Source organism: Rhinopithecus roxellana, chromosome 5 (genome assembly GCF_007565055.1).
Source record: "Rhinopithecus roxellana isolate Shanxi Qingling chromosome 5, ASM756505v1, whole genome shotgun sequence".
In the NCBI taxonomy this organism is placed as follows: domain Eukaryota; kingdom Metazoa; phylum Chordata; class Mammalia; order Primates; family Cercopithecidae; genus Rhinopithecus; species Rhinopithecus roxellana.
Window position 1 is genome coordinate 159534469 of NC_044553.1, and position 14950 is coordinate 159549418.

The 14950-nt window shown below is 33.7% G+C and overlaps 9 non-coding genes across 9 annotated transcripts; all 9 read left to right on the forward strand.

Annotated features, from left to right (window-relative positions):
• The first annotated feature begins 73 nt into the window (after positions 1–73).
• Positions 74–151, forward strand: LOC115897988. Its single transcript, XR_004057758.1, has one exon. It is a non-coding gene; the product is annotated as a small nucleolar RNA SNORD113/SNORD114 family (small nucleolar RNA).
• Positions 152–2057: 1906 nt separating this feature from the next.
• On the forward strand, positions 2058–2132 carry LOC115897989. The gene has a single exon (XR_004057759.1). It is a non-coding gene; the product is annotated as a small nucleolar RNA SNORD113/SNORD114 family (small nucleolar RNA).
• Positions 2133–3631: 1499 nt separating this feature from the next.
• Positions 3632–3708, forward strand: LOC115897978. The gene has a single exon (XR_004057749.1). It is a non-coding gene; the product is annotated as a small nucleolar RNA SNORD113/SNORD114 family (small nucleolar RNA).
• Positions 3709–5957: 2249 nt separating this feature from the next.
• LOC115897980 lies at positions 5958–6031 on the forward strand. Its single transcript, XR_004057750.1, has one exon. It is a non-coding gene; the product is annotated as a small nucleolar RNA SNORD113/SNORD114 family (small nucleolar RNA).
• A 2404-nt stretch (positions 6032–8435) lies between these two features.
• Positions 8436–8507, forward strand: LOC115897982. The gene has a single exon (XR_004057752.1). It is a non-coding gene; the product is annotated as a small nucleolar RNA SNORD113/SNORD114 family (small nucleolar RNA).
• Positions 8508–12609: 4102 nt separating this feature from the next.
• On the forward strand, positions 12610–12681 carry LOC115897955. The gene has a single exon (XR_004057728.1). It is a non-coding gene; the product is annotated as a small nucleolar RNA SNORD113/SNORD114 family (small nucleolar RNA).
• A 326-nt stretch (positions 12682–13007) lies between these two features.
• On the forward strand, positions 13008–13082 carry LOC115897990. Its single transcript, XR_004057760.1, has one exon. It is a non-coding gene; the product is annotated as a small nucleolar RNA SNORD113/SNORD114 family (small nucleolar RNA).
• Positions 13083–13936: 854 nt separating this feature from the next.
• LOC115897953 lies at positions 13937–14011 on the forward strand. Its single transcript, XR_004057726.1, has one exon. It is a non-coding gene; the product is annotated as a small nucleolar RNA SNORD113/SNORD114 family (small nucleolar RNA).
• Positions 14012–14855: 844 nt separating this feature from the next.
• On the forward strand, positions 14856–14930 carry LOC115897976. Its single transcript, XR_004057747.1, has one exon. It is a non-coding gene; the product is annotated as a small nucleolar RNA SNORD113/SNORD114 family (small nucleolar RNA).
• Positions 14931–14950: the final 20 nt, after the last annotated feature.

Genomic DNA, 14950 nt, shown 5'->3' on the forward strand with positions numbered 1-14950 from the left:
TTATTCCTGAAACCATGAATGACTGAGTCAGTTCAAGAAGGTATAAATGAATGAAGAAATAGAATGCCTAGCCTGGATCAATGATGAGTATTGGTGGAGGTGTCTGAATCAACACTTTTGATTAAGCCCTCTGTGTAACTCTGAGATCTGTTATTGAATGAGAACCAGCCAATATTCTCTGTAGAAATTTCCTAGTAGAAGTTACGAAAATTCAGTAAAACTTGTTCGTGAGGTTTTGTAGTTCAAAGGTATGGAATGTATTTTTTTTTTTTTTGAGATGGAGTCTTGCTCTGTCGCCCAGGCTGGAGTGCAGTGGCCGGATCTCAGCTCACTGCAAGCTCTGCCTCCGGGTTTATGCCATTCTCCTGCCTCAGCCTCCCGAGTAGCTGGGACTACAGGCGCCTGCCACCACGCCCGGCTAGTTTTTTGTATTTTTTTAGTAGAGACGGGATTTCACCATGTTAGCCAGGATGGTCTCGATCTCCTGACCTCGTGATCCACCCGTCTCGGCCTCCCAAAGTGCTGGGATTACAGGCTTGAGCCACCGCACCCGGCCGGAATGTATTATTTTAAGCGAATTCAATGCATAAATAGAGGAATGTGTACATGAGAGATTAACAGGCCTACTTAAGGAACTATTCTTTGAGTACAATGAAAAAGTATTATAAATATTAACACTGGCAATAAAGCAAGTATAATTATTAATCTGAGATAAAATCCTATTATATGGAACATATTGTATCTACAGTTGAGACAATTTTTTGATTTTTATAGTTTGCTTTTTTTTAATTAAGAAAAGGGAAAGTGGGCCGGGCGCGGTGGCTCAAGCCTGTAATCCCAGCACTTTGGGAGGCCGAGACGGGCGGATCACGAGGTCAGGAGATCGAGACCATCCTGGCTAACACGGTGAAACCCCGTCTCTACTAAAAATACAAAAACTAGCCGGGCGAGGTGGCGGGCGCCTGTAGTCCCAGCTACTCGGGAGGCTGAGGCAGGAGAATGGCATAAACCCGGGAGGCGGAGCTTGCAGTGAGCTGAGATCTGGCCACTGCACTCCAGTCCGGGCGACAGAGCGAGACTCCGCCTCAAAAAAAAAAAAAAAAAAAAAGGGAAAGTGTTTGCATCAGCCAGAAATCCATTAAGTGATATCTACTTAACAGATTTTTATATAGACTAATATTTATAATCATTATAGATCTTATTCTTGGGCTAGGCGATGAACTCAATAGTGTCTATTATACTATTTAAAAGTAAAAGTTCATTACTGGCCTGAAAAACATTGCATTTTTGAGCCAATGTTTATTGTTATCTAGTTCTGCTTGTCTAACATCCATTGAAAAAACCCTGTATCTATTCTAAATCTGCCTTTTTCTCTCCAGAGTGGCCATAGGCCAGCTGATTTAATAATTTAGGAAAGAATTGTTATCCTGAGTAAGGAGCATAGAGACAAATATAAGTAAGTGCCTTATTTCATGTTCTTTCTTTGAATGGTTTGTTCTTGGGTGTTAGCTAAAGGATTTCAAAGGAATCAATGTCTACATACATGAAAGAAATAAAACACCCCAAATAGACCAGTGATGGGAATGTGTAATGAACCATTAATTATGTTTAATCTAAATTGTCACAACTGAGGTGATTATAAAAGAAGACAAAAGTTAACTTATTCTCAGAGCAGCTCAGCATTATTCTTTATTTTATGCCATGGTTATTTTACACATTCCCTTATGGGTAGAGATCCTGGCTGACATCTGTTTTGGGGCAGCCCATAAGAATATGGAATATAGTGATTTCATTGTTTTTTATCGGACCATCTTCGACATATATACAAATTAAATAGAAGTGGGCTTTATCAGATTGAGTGCTGAATGTGAATTGAGAGCATGCAGGGGCGTTGAGCAATTCACATGTGCATCTTTAAGTGTCATTGCCTAAGAAATGTAGTCTGCAGCTCTGTGGGCCAAGAGCCTAAAATTTAATGATCTTGTTTTGGGGATTTTTGATTGCATCATTATTTGTGAGTCAATAGGTTAATCAATACATGAAAAAAATGCACATTATGGACCAGTGATGAATGTCATGGGGTTTCTGAAACAACAATTTTGATTAAACCCATCTGCAACTCTGAGGTCCATTACAAAGAGACACCTCTTTATTCTTCATGGGAAATGAGTCTATATGACCTTGTTCATGGGCCTTTTGTGGTTTGAGGGTATGAATTACATTATTATAATAAACTTAGTCCATGAATATAGAATTTTATCAATGAATGAGAATAAGAAAAGTATGCATGCACTTGTCTCTTAAGGCATGTAATGCAACATGGATTATTATTGAAACAATTTTGAGATTCTTAGTCCCAATAAATTAGTAGTTAAGACTCATCAATTTGGTAAGGAGCATATGGTCATCTGTGCACAAGACTGAATGTTTTTGTTCTGTGTTGAGGCAGGTTGCTGATTGATCATTTTATTAAGGAAAAGGAAATACATTTACATAAATAAATAGTTGACTGAGTAACTGTAATTGAGAGAGGGAGAGCACGGAACGATGATAAGATCTATATACAACCACACGCATGATTAATTCAATCTTTTATGGAATTTTACTTAAGCAAACAAACAAGTTTGGTACTAGATTCACAGTCTTTATTATATTATCTAAAACAAAAAATTTCATAGTGGAGATATTTCATCTTGACAAAAACAATTTATGTAAGTTAATAAATAGAAAGCAGTGCTCTCTCTTCTCAAATGTTCAGAATAGGGTACAAAACAAGGTTTATGATTGTTTACTACACAACTATGATTCATTTTAAAGAGCTAAACATATAGTATTTGATTCTTTCTAAAATTTGTGTTTTATACTGCAGAATGAACGCACTCTACCTGATTTAATTATAGTCTTCTAGTGAAGATCTTGCCTTTATCTCTGTGAATCAGGAGAGAAGAGATCAATGTAAGTAAAAATCAAACTTTATGTTCTTGCTTGGGAAACTTGATCATGTTTATTCATTGAATTATTTCAAAGGAATAAATGGCTACATACGTAAATGATTCAAAGGTGGTTATGCATGGACCAATGGTAGAAATGTGTTATGAATTAAGAATTGTGATTAATCCATTTCAGCACAACCAAATTCATTAGGACAAAAAGTTGAAAGGTATTTCTGTCATTTTCAGAATGCCTTAATATGCTGTTTTTGTACCATAGTGGATTTAAACACTTCCCCATTGTGATTGTTATTGACTGTTAACTAATTGAGGGAAGAACATAAGAAAATGGAAAATCTTGCCTATAACTGTGGTATAACTTGGTAGTTATACCATGATATAACCATAGTACCGTCTTAAAAATATGAATGTTAAATGAAAAAAGCCCAGCCATGGACGAATGGCTAATGAGGAATTGACGTGGTGCAATTTGTGGAAATGAATTAATTCACCTTTGCAACACTCAGGCTCATTACAGAAAGAGCCAGTCCTCTAGTTCTGTGGAATATGAATCTTACAGACATAGTTACATCTTCAAGGATCTTTTTACCCTCTAATTAATGGATAGTGATTTTACTATTAGTGAACCAATGCATAAATCAAGAACAGTATATTTGAATGAAAGCACAGAATACCAAGTCTGGATCAATGATGAGTATGCGTGGGGCATCTGAATCATATATTCTGATTATACCCTGTCTGTATCTCTGAGGTCCGTTCTATCTATGGGAAATGTGCTTCGAGAGAAAGTTAGACATATTCAAGGAATGTGTTCTTGGTACTTTTTGGTTAATGGGTATGGATTGTATTATAAGTAAATCAATGAATGAATAAAGAAAAATACAAACAAAGACAAGGAAGGCTACATCGCATTCAATCATGAAAGGAGCTAATGATGTTTTGAGTTTAAATAAAATAAGTCTGCTCCTCCTTTGAGAGCATATAGATAGATATGGATTCAATGTTCCTAGTTAGTGGCAGGTTTCTGGTTGCATGTCTTGTTTGGTTTAGAAAAGGATAAAACATATACTTAAATGATGTATTTAGTTGAATAATACTTAATATAATAAATATTAGCCAATAAAATTAATATTTATATTCAATAATAACAATGTTACAAATCATGCTAAATATATTAACTTACATTTTTATAATAAACAGTAATTTAATACAATTAATAGTAGACATTAAAATACTAATGATTAGGTTGTGAAGTATGGAGAAAGTCTAAGGATGAACATTGAAAATTTGAATATAATAACTAAAAATCCTCTTATGTTTGCTCATTATTATTTAAAAAGAAAAATGCAAATGCATTTTCATGACTTTTATAAGTGAATAAATAGATGCTAGTGTCATAAAGGGCTTTTGTCCGGTGTCCTTTGAATTCATGAATAGTGGCATTATTATTATGAGTAAAAGAATCATTTTATATCTCCATCCCTTATTTAAAAGAGGGTAGATCATGGACTAGTGAGAAGCATATGTAATGTGTGAAGGGGTGTGATTAATCTTGTATATCCTCTTGAAGTCCACTTAAACAAAAAAGATCCAGGACCCACCTTCCTTTGGAAGGGTTGTAAAGACCCACTCTCTAGACATATTTTGCTATTAACATTTAAATGGAAATTAATTAAAAAATAAAAATTCAGTTCCTCAATTGCACTAGCCACACCCCAAGCCACAGGTTGCAAGTGACCACCATTTTGGAATCGCCAATAGAGAACATTCGTGTCGCTGAGGAACGTTCCAACAGCACATACAGGGCTAATAGGAACAGTTGCATGTAATAGCATTTAATTTTAGGTAGCAGGTGACTTCACCATTTTGAGTTTTCTTTAGAAAAGAGAGTAGATAATTAAATTATTTTTTGAGTTATTAAATAGACGAGTAAATAAACGAATCAGTAAATGGCTTGAATTAAAATAACTGTGGCCCGCTGGTCAGATTATGTTATAAAACAACAATTTAAATTCATCTTATAGTGAAAAGGTTTTCCTCATTAAAAATGTGTCTTCCCTTTATGCTAGGAATACCTAGGCAGATATTGAAAATTGTTCTTCTTGTGCTGGGTGGTAGATTTGAAAATGTTCATAATATTATTTCATGCTAAGAATTAAGTCAATACATGAAAAAGAACTACTGTTGGGTTGATGATTAAAATTTGACACAAACCAATGTTTGTGATCCATCTAGTAATGGAGAACTAACTTCTACTTAAAAATGGATTTAAAAATGTACACTTCTTATTCTTATAAAAATCTGCCTTTTCCTCCAGAAAGACTAGATGAGATTGGATTTGGTCATTTCTCCAAGGTGAAGAGCATGACGATTTCTTCTGTGGTAAGAAGCAATGTTAGTAATGGAGTTTCTGTTGGTGGGTTATGCGGTTGGTTCATGTGTGATTATCGAAGAAAGGAACAAAAGGCCATATACACAAAAATAAAAACACCAAGTAACAACCAATAATAAGAATGTGTTGTAGGCCAAGGAGTAGGACTGACCCATTTCAGCACAATAGAGACTTATTTTTTGAAAAGGTAGAAGGAATTTAATTTTCAGAAATGTTTCATGTTTCATAGTATTTCTGCACCATACTGGATTTAAGCATTTCCATACTGGAAGAGATTCAGGCTGTTAACTGTTCAGGAGAAGCTCTTGTAAGGTGAAACATGCTGTTTGTTCTAGTGGGGGATACCATTGTGGATTTTCATTGTTCATTATGTCACCTTTAAAATTACACAAATTAAATGAACATAGCCCAGTCATTGGCCATTCATATTGATAGTACTGATATGAATCAACATTTATTGATTATTCCACGTGTGGCACTGAGATCTAGTCTGACAGCTTTGTGGGAATTGAGCCTAGAGATATATTGTAGCGATATCCAGGGTCTTGTTCTTAGAATTTGTGATTCATGGGAAAATGAAGGTATATGTGAATGAAGAAAAAGAGTGCCAAGCCTGGACCAGTGATGAGATTGGAGGGTGTCTGAATCAAAAATTTTGATTAAAGCCATCTGTAACTCTGAGGTCCATTTAAAAAAGAGGCCCCAATTTTTCCCTCTGGGGAAATGAGCTTATAACACAAGTTCAGAATATTCAGGTATCTTGATCGTGGGTGTTCACAGTTTTTTGGTATAGATTCCATTTTATAAGTAAATCAATGCATAAATTTTGCATAAATGAGTAAATATAAGGAGAGCTTGGCATTGACCAATTATGAGAGTATGTAATGATGAATGGATTAGTATTATATGCTTCTATAGCACTGAATTCCAGTGATAGATATTGATAGAGGCTGTTGCCTTGTTTTGGAAGGAGTATGTGAACAGATATATGCAAGACACAAAATAATTGTTTGATATTTATGGTTGTTTACTGATTGGTTTTATTTAGAGAAGGGAAAATTGCTGGGCACAGTGACTCACACCTTTAATCCCAGCACTTTGGGATGCGGAGGAGGGAGGATCACGAGGTCAGGAGATCGAGACCATTTTGGCTAACGTGATGAAGCCCCATCTCTACTAAAAATACAAAAAATTAGCCAGGTGTGGTGGCGGGCACCTGTAGTCCCAGGTACTTGGGAGTCTGAGGCAGGAGAATGGTGTGAACCTGGCAGGCGGAGCTTGCAGTGAGCCGAGATTGCGCCACTGCACTCCAGCCTGGGCGACAGAGCGAGACTCCGTCTCAAAATGAATAAGTAAGTAAATAATAGGTGAAACAGTTATTTAATTGGAAATAAATGAGCATATTTCAACTTAAGAATATTCCTTATGAAAAGTTATTATGAATCCAACTCTGTACTAAGTTTTATTAAAAACTTAAAAAAGCATCTAGTTTCTAAACCTCTGTGGATAGCATAATGGACATATGGAGACATAATATTATTCAAGCTTCTTCTATAATGTAAGTAAATTCCCATATATTGAATTGTTATATGTGAATAGAATCTGTCCTTGTCACAGTTAATTTTTTAAAAGAGGGCATAACACAACTGAGTGAGAAATGAAAATGAAAGTTAATCTGTCTATACTACTGATGCTCTCTTCCTGGTTAGGTGTGGGAATATAGACATTGAACATGGAAAGCATTTGTGTTCTGGGTTCTTCATGAGTTTACTGCAGTGTGTGTGTGTGTGTGTGTGTGTGTATTTGTGAATGTATAATAAAATATTCCATGCGTCATAACATAAATGAACAAATAGAAACAATAAATGATTGAATTAATATGTAAGTAGGGTAAAGCATTTACCATTGGTGAAAATATGCCATGAATCATGAATTTAAATTCATTCATTTCTATACACGTTGAGTCCATTAAATAAAAAAGATGATCTAAGCGGTTGCCTTTGTGGGTAGGTGTCTATAGACAGATGTGGGCAGTAGTCCTGGTTTTTGTTTTGGGTGATGAATTTAACAGTGTTTACTGTATTATTTAAAGTTAATAGTTAAATCAAGAAATAAACATAAGTGTAGTTCTTGGGTCAGTGATAAAAATAGGATTTGAGTCCACTTTATGGTTAATTTAGTATCACACAACTAATGTCTTTTTAAGTCAATCTAAATCTGTACTGTTCATTCTTTTGAAAATTTGTATTCGACTCCACAGAATGAAGACCATGGCTGATTTAATCAGTCTCTGCTGATGAAGATCTTGGCTGTTACCTTTACGGGTAAGGAAGCTAAAGACTTAAGTAAATAACAGTCAAAAAGCTTGTCAATTAGGGTTAATTTTTCATTAATGTTCACTGAACTACTTAAAGTCAAGGCATATGTAGATCAATAATACGAATGTGTTACAAAACTTAGATTATGGTTAGTCCAATTAAGCACAATTTTGGTTAAAAATAAGATGAAAGACATTTTATTCATTATTTACTTCTGATTAATCATCTTATTTATACTGCATTTAATTTAAGATTTATTCAGCAACAAAATCTACGGCTGCACAGTTCAATGTCGTTTCCTCTATTCACTTGCGGCTATTTATATTTAAAATAATTAAAGGTACATGCACTTTTAAATGTAATTTCTCGGTTGCATTAGCCACATTTCTAGTGCTCAGTAGCTGTATGTGGCTATTGGTGACTGTATTGGAGAATGCAGTTACAGTGCATTTACATTATATGCAAAGTCCTGTTAGCTCCTTAATGAGGGAGGAATGCATGGAAAGGTGGAAGATAAGTGGAATGAGATGGCTAGGAAGCAAGGATGTTCATTGCTCTATACTTGCTTCACTGTGGGCCACTACGAAAGGAGATCTAGTCTACTGAGAAAAGGGCTAGTCTATGCAAAAAGAGTCTGTAAACAGATCTTTGTTATATTCAAGGATATTGTTCTTAGATGCTAAAATAACAATGGGTATTGACTTTGTTACTGCTACTGAATCAATGAATGGATCAATAAGCAAAGGTATAAATGAAGGAAAAGATTGCTTATCCTGGATCAATGATGAGTACCCTGGGGTGTCTGAATCTTGGATTTTGATTAAACCCTGTAACTCTGAGGTCCATTACAGAAAGAGTGCTTTTCAGTCTATGGAAAATGAGCTTATTCCAGAAGCTAACAATAATCAGGATTTAGTTATTGTGCTTCTGAGTATGGACTGTATTATTTTTAGTAAACAAGTACATGGATAAATCAAGAAAAGTGCTGTATAAATGAAAACAAAATGGTTATTCCTGTTCCAAATATGAGAGTATATAAAATAATAAGAATCATTACTAATACATTTCTGAAGCACTAAGTCCCAGTAAAATCAATTAATCAAAACTGACCCTTTGGGTAAGGAGCATTTAGATAAATGGATGTTCGAGTCCATGTTGTTCTGGTTTAGGGTATTCATTTTTTGTTTTTTTAAAGAAGAGGGCAAAATATTTACTTAAATTATTGCTTAAATCACTACCTAATTGAGAGAGGGTTTACACATGGATCTATCTTGAGAATATGTCAAATGATCAGTTATAATAATGAATTCTAATAATGTTCACTATTTAAATTCAGTTCCTCAGTTTAATTTATGAAAACAAGGAAACTGATCTGAATTTTCTGTCTAATGAGCATTTGGACAGGCATTGATATTGTCCAGTTTCTGTGAAGTCACAGATATAATGATTTTATTATAAATGTAAAAAGGAACAAATTAATGTCCCAACCAATTATTTAAAATAAGGCCAAATCACGGACCAGTGAGGGCCGGGTATTGTGGAACAAAAAGAGTAATTAATCCAGTTCCATACAATGGCTCTCCAGTATTGTCGTTATTTCCATAAACAAAATTGAGGTAGGCTCTTGCGTTTTTGGAATGGTGAATGTATTTATATATTTGGATAGCATTTCCCTTTCAGTCTTGTTGGTGCAATTTCCTTAAGACACGGAATAGACAAATGACTCCATGTGTAACTATTTAACTTCATATGTATGTATGCATGCACAGTTGTTCAGAATATATTCGAATCCAGGATTCAGATTAATTTAATTCTTTCTAGCAAGATTCATGTACCAAGGAGATTTAACTCTTTCCTGATTGGGTAGAAGGCAGATAAACAGACAGACATGTTTAAAAGTCATAGTTATTATTCTTTTGCCTGGTGTTACTTATAGTAGTTAAATTTCATACCTAAGTCAATTAATCAATGAATCAATGGATATGTTATTCATCTTTTAAACATATGACAAGTACCAGGGCTTATTTCTAATCAATAATTGTCAACCTGAACTGAATTTAAAAAAATCTAAATCTAGGCTGATCCATTTTTCTCTCTCTCTCATCTACCTACTTTTATATTCACCTTGTACTCCACAGAATGAATGTGCAATGATTCAATTATTCTCCAGCGAGGAAGATCATGGTTGTTGTCTGTTTGAGTAATGAGTGTAGAAACCTATGTAAGTAACAAAGTGATTGCTTTTGCTTTAGTGGTTGTTAAGAGAGTTAACTCTTACTGGAAAGGAATAAATGACTACGTACACAAATAAAATGAATAAAGTTTATATGTGAATCATTCAGCACATCTGTGGTCAGTTAAGGAGGAAAAAGCAAGACTATCTTATTCATTTTAATAGTTTATTAGTGAGTTAATTAATGTAAAAATTAATTATTTAGTTTTATTTGAGTCACAGTTGATTTTAACTTCCCTCTATAAAGACAGCTTAGTCATATTCCAAGATGGAGGATATTGTCAGTGTGGAGTAAAATGGTAGGTTCATAGTTCTTTATCGTCACATCCTTAAAATATGGACAAGGTCAATGAAAGATGATCAAGCCTTGACCAATTAAGAGTATGGGATTAATATGAAGCAGATATGGTCATTAATCTGCTAATCTGAAAAACTGAATCTATCACACAAAGGGATCTATCTTCCTTCCTTGTGAGAAATGACCTATGATGAGATGTCGTGGTTGTCTGATTTCTTGTTACTGGGTTTTTGGGATTCAAAGGAATTGATTACGCTGTTAGTAAATCAATGAAATATGAGATAATGTATAAATGAATGATGATGAAGAATACTAAATATGGACCAATGGTGAGTTTTTGTTGGGTTGAACCAAGGATTAAGATTAGTTCAAATATACAGTAGTAATGTCCATTTCCAAGAGGGACAGTCTATTCATCTTGTGTAAAATGAGCCCACAGACAACGTGGCAGTACTCATGGTGTTTAAGTTTTAAGGTTTTGATGGATATTGATTATATTACTATAAGTGTATGATGATTGAATTAATGCCCTAATGTAGAATGAAAGAAGAAAAGAATCTACTATGGGCATATAGAATGAAACAATAATTTTTGGTTTCTTTTTTACATTTTAATTTTATTTTAAGTTCTGGGGTACATGTGTAGGGTGTGCAGGTTTGTTACCTAGGTAAATGTGTGCCACAGTGGTTTGCTGCACCTATCAACCCATCACCTAGGTATTAAGCCCAGCTTGAATTAACTATTTCAAAAAATATTTCTGAAACACTGAATTTCACTAGGGCTTGATGAAGCATGTTATCCCTTTGGATGAGGAGAATATAGGCAATTTTTGTAATAGTCAATTTTCTTGTTCAGGTTATAGAGTGAATTCATAGTTTTTCATTTTATTTAAAAGAAAAAAGCTGTTAAATAAATAAGTAAAAGATTAACCCAGTAACTAAACTAGAGGGCCAAACATTGACTGTTAAGAAGCCTGGGTTCCTTTTTATTTAACTGCTGTTCAGATATAGAAAGAATTTCAAGGCTCTGTCCACTTAGGATATTTTACATGTAGACAGAGGCAAACATTATATTTTAGTTCTTAGTTGTTGGTTTTCTTAACCTGTACACTTTCTTTAGAAATGTGAATGATGATTAATTAATCCATAAGGAAGTATAGACACAAATACATAGATACAGATGTATACAAACTGATGTATACCCAAACAAGGGATACTGTAGACCATTGATGAAACTGTGCCATGAAACAATAATTTAGATTAATTTCATTTAAATGCAGTTCATTTAAAAGTAAACTTAAATTATTGTTACCTATTTCAGAGAGGCATAGAGACAACTATTCATTATATAGTTCTTTTTCTTGTATTTAGGAATGAGGTTTATTGTACTTATTAGTTTATTAAAACTTAACTTTGAGCTAGTAATAGGCCAATCATAAGCTAGTGATAAAAGTCTGTTACCTATCAAGAGTTTCAATTAATCCAGTAACAGACAACATCCATAAACAGAAAGAAAAATCACAGTGGTTTCATTCTTTCTAACATCTGGTTTGTACTTCACAGAATGGAGGCATGATGGCTGATCCAATCATTTTCCACTGATGAAGGTTTTGATGGCGACCCATGTGAGTAGGGAGGACATAGGCTGCTGGTAGTAATTGTCTTAAGTTCTTAAGTCTATTATCAAGGATTTTGTTAGTAAATTTTGATTTTATTATTATAAAGGGATCAATGACAGAACCAATAAACATGCATATAAACAAGTAAAAAAGGAGACTGAAGCATTGTTCAACTATGAATAAATGTAATTAGGCAAGAAAAACTACTAATATAAATGGAAAACACTGAAGTCTCAAGAAATATATGTACCAAACATGATATTTCTTTGTCTAAGGGTCTTAAGACACTGCATATAAGAAATAGTCAATATTATTGTTCTGGATGAGTTCAAGTTCAAGGTTAATTTTATTAAAAGAAAAATATACAAATATTATCACAGATTAATAAATACCTAAATATTGTGAAAATGAAAGGGTAATACAAAAGTGAATGAGGACAAGTTATCGACGTTTATCATCTGGTCTGCTTTGTACTCCTCAGAATGAACAGCCCCATCTGATTTAAGCACTGTGCTATGACCGTGAACTGTACGGTTACCTCTGTGTGTCACAGGAAGACTCTTGTGAGTAGTAGTCAAAATTCTTGCTTTGTTTTAAGGGTATTCTCTGTATTCTTAAGAAGTCTAAAATATAATCAAATAAGGTCAAGCATTTTTATTATTCACTACTTAAGTATAAATTTATTTTTAAGATTTCCCTCTTCATAGCTACTTATTTTATTATTACAGCACTGTTAATGAATTGATTAATTAATCAAAAAACAAATGTAGATAGACATGAAGAAAGATAGAGTCAATCTTGGACCAATGATGATGACTGGTGGCGTATGAGTCATGGACGATGAATACAGGTCTGGAAGTCTGAGGTCCAATATAATAAAAAATCTGGCCTTCACCTTCTGATCCTAAGGATAGACATTAGGAATATTTGAGGATGTTGTTCTTGGTCTTCTTGTTCATGCATTTTCCCTCTATTTTTATTATTGGATCAATGAATCAATAAGCAAATATATTTTAACTGCATAAAGATAAAAAGAGTGAGGCATTGTCCAATTACGGAAATATATGGTGAAATAAGAAATACTATCCATGTATATTAAAAACACTGATGTCTTCTTTCTATTAAGAATGAGTGAGTCAAAGGTATTACTGCTTGCTGGAGGATGGCATATACGAATGAGGAGAAAGTGGTCCTTCCTGGACCAATAGTAACAACTGCCAGCATATGCATCTTGCATGATGAATAATAGATGTCTGAAACTCTGAGGTGCAAACCAAAAGGAATCTAGTCCATTCCATCCCCTCTGTTTAGATGCTCCTATAGACAGATATCAGGAGAACACTATGGCCTATTCTTGTCTTTATGTTTATTAATTCTAAAAAATATTTTAATTAAAGTAGCAATAGTAGAGTCAATAAACATGTATAAATAAAGATGAGACATAAATTACTGTCTGATGTTAAAATGTATAAGAACAAATAATACCAATATAAATTGAAATCGATAAGTAGATCAACATATCACATCTTTCACTAAAGATCCTATAGTCAGTGATAAGTAATAGTTATTCCTCTGAATCAGTTGCAAGTTTAACATTTGTTGTATTAAGAGAAAAATTAATAAATACATAAATAACTGTGTAAATGAACAGTGGAAAATATGGACCAATATAGAGGATGTCTCAATATTTTCATCTTCTCTGCCTTGCACTCTTCAGAATGGATGCACTGAGCTGACTTAAGCATTCTTCTATGATCAAGATTAAATGTCCTTCTTAGGAAAGAGACCAATGTGAGTAACAGTCAAAGTTCTTACTTTGCTCTATGCCATTTGTTTCAGGGTGTTAGTGTTAAAGTAAATTTAAAAAGTGTTAAGTATATTTAAATAGCTAAATGACCCACTTTAGATGTGATACAAAATATTATTTTGATTAACTGTCAATGTACATTGAGGTCAATTAATGAAAGATGGATAATCTGTGGGAAATGATTCCGTAGACTAATGTTAGGGATTTTCAAGGATCTTGTCTTGGGCTTTGTAAATCACATGTTTATTTAGTTATTATTAATGAATTAATGATTTATTCAAACAAATGTAGAAACAAATGAAGAAAAGGGACCCAAACATGGACCAATGATGACTACTGGTGGCGTTTGAGTCATGGACGATGAATACTGTGTGTCTGAAACTCTGAGGTCCAACAGAAAACATAATTGGATAGATATCAGAAATGTGGAAAGATCATATTCTTACTTTGGATTAATAGATTTAGATTTATCATCAATAGATAAATGATAGAACAATTAAACAATAATTAGTAAATAGTGAATCATTGTTCAATTATGAATATACATGATGATGTAAGAAATATTATCATTAAAAATTTTAAACACTGATGCCCTTTAAAGAAATGGATCATGAATGTCACCTCTTTGGCTAAGGTTCATCTAGACTCTAATAAGAAGAGTCAGTTTCATTTTCTGGTTCGGTCTCATTTGTTATTTTCCCTTTTGTTATGAGAGAAAACATTTCCATTCTGAAAAAATAATCAATATCAAAATAACTGAATAACGGAAATGTGGAAAGGATCAATGGAGATAAGTTTTGAATTTTTTTCAGTTACCTGCTCTTTGTATTCTGCAGAATGGATGCACTTCAGCTGACCTAAGCATTCATGGTCATGAGCTTCATGGTTGCTACTGTTGGTTAGGAGCATAGAGATCAGTGTGAGTAATAGTTAAATTTCATGTCTTTCTCTAGGAGACTTTTTAAAGGGTATTCATAATATCATGGAAGTGTAAAAAATCATCCAAAAGACCAACCTCAGCCAATGATAAATATGAGGTTAGTTGAAACAGTATATTTACTAGCTCATTTATGACACATTGAGGATAATTCACATAAGATATATCAACCTGACAGATTGTGTAGAAAGTTCTAGAATATTCTATACTCTTTGGATATTTACATGGATTATAAAATTAATATTAGTGATTTAATGCATAAATACATGTAGATGAGAATTAAGCTAAAGAGTCCTAAGCCTGAGCCAATGATGAAAACTGGTGACATAGAAGTCAAGGATGCTGAATAATGTGTGTCTAGAACTCTGAGGTTCAATAGAGGAGGAAATATAGTCT